We start from the raw sequence: 2,087 nt of genomic DNA on the forward strand, positions 1-2,087 counted from the left end.
TGACAGTATTAATGGTATATCAAGTTTTTGATTACCAGTATGATCAATAACAGATACACTCTTTTAAACCATTTAAACAACACATAACGTTTATACTGAACCCTTTGAGATAAGCCATTGCTTTGTCTAATATCCCCCTTTTAAGGGGATAATTATACATTCATCAGTCAACATTTTTAAAAATGTGTAGCAAATGAATAATAAATGATAATGGAGAATAAATATTCTGGCAGAAATTTCATCATACTTAGCAGTTTTCATTCAACAAATATTTTTGAGCACCAAGTTTTAGGCATTATTTTAAACATCAGAGACAGAGCAATGAAGGTGGGGAATTGAAAAAAAAACCCTGCTTTGAGGAACTCACATTCATTGGCCCAACAGATAGTGTCCATTTGGATGAACATGGCATCATACTCGACCTTGAGGGATGAATGAAGAAGAAAATTTATAACAACATCATTTGAACTGTAATTGTTTCTCAAATAACGACATTTAAGAAATAGAAGTTCAAATAACAGCAAATTGGTAGCTCAGTGTCATCAGAAAAGATAGAATCTCCACGTGCACATTTGTTATATTAATGTTTATTCATATAATTCAGATTATCTCCATTTTAGAGGTAAAAGTGGCACTAACTCACACAAACCTGATTAATTACAAATTAAAGATAAAAACAAAATTAATGGGATTACTGTTATTAAGTATTTTCTAAATGCCTAATCAATGCTCACTGTCATTTGATTTTAATTTTTTCTGGCCAACATAAATCACTTTTTTCTTACGACACACATATCAGATACATTATAAAATCTAAAACCACGTCAAAAAATAAAAATTAAAAAAAAACATGTCATAAAGGGTAAAACAAGTATGTAAAATAACAATAATAGAAATTTAAAAATGAACGTATGCAGATACATTGATTTTTTTTTCCTGGCTTTTAAATAATCATCTTCTATTATACGACCTATATAAATATTTTTTGTTTTGTTTTGTTTTGTTAAACATTATTTTATAATTAATAAGAAATATACGGTAACTATTTGTTACAGGCCGACCCTCAATGGTGTCATGGGACCTGTGAATATGTTGCCTTGGATGACAAAAGGGACTTTGCAGACATGATTCATCTAAGGATTTTAAAAAGGGGAAGATTGGCCTGGATTCTGAGTGAATCCAAGGTAATCACCAGAGTACCTGTAAGAAAGAGTGCAATAGAGGGTCACAGTGGGACAAGAGAGTTGGTGATGGAGACAGAGGTTGGAAGGATATGGGGAAGGAGATATTTGCGCAGGAAGTGCGTGGCCACCAGAAGCTGAAAAAGACAAGAGACTTCAGAGGAGACAGAGCTCTGCCACTGCTGATTTTTGTCCTTAAGACCCTTTGCAGACTTCTGACTTTCAGAACAAGATAATTAGTTAGTGTTGTTAAGTCGGCAGTAATTTGCTACAGCAGCAATAGGAAACCAATATATTAATAATGAAAACTTATATTCTGTGCAGACTTAGGATCACTCTGCATCATAATTATTCTTACTCCAATTTCTTATTTCTTAAAGCTGTGGTATATAGCTTTCAGATCATTGTAAATCGGCATTATGTTCTCCTCTACCTGTACCCATTTCAATTGTGTTTAGTTATTTTAGGTTTGCTGTTAATGAAGCATTCATTCCACTTCTTAATACTATTCACTCTGAATAATTTTCATTGTCTTCGCATAAAACATAAATGATCTTCGAAAAGTATTTGAAAGAATGGGAGAAAATATCGAGTTGAAGAAACATCCATACTTAAAGCAAAATCAAGATTTCCCAGACCAGTAAGCAAGTGTGTAAAATAACAGAAGGCCAAAGGGGACATGACAAGCGTAGAAAATCGCACTGAAACAGGTCAAGACATTTGACACGATCCTTCTGTACTCCAAACTCTGCTTAATAAATAAGTTTGACCTAATCTTTCCACCAAAGATGACTGTACTCTTTGATTATGATGGAAGCACCCCTTGAAATCCTAAAATTCACTCGATAAATGTTGCTATTTCCATTTCACCTGGCCTATGTGGTAAGGGATCATTTACTATAACAT

Source organism: Panthera pardus, unplaced genomic scaffold (assembly GCF_024362965.1).
Source record: "Panthera pardus isolate Hobbes unplaced genomic scaffold, ASM2436296v1 HiC_scaffold_8, whole genome shotgun sequence".
Lineage (NCBI taxonomy): Eukaryota > Metazoa > Chordata > Mammalia > Carnivora > Felidae > Panthera > Panthera pardus.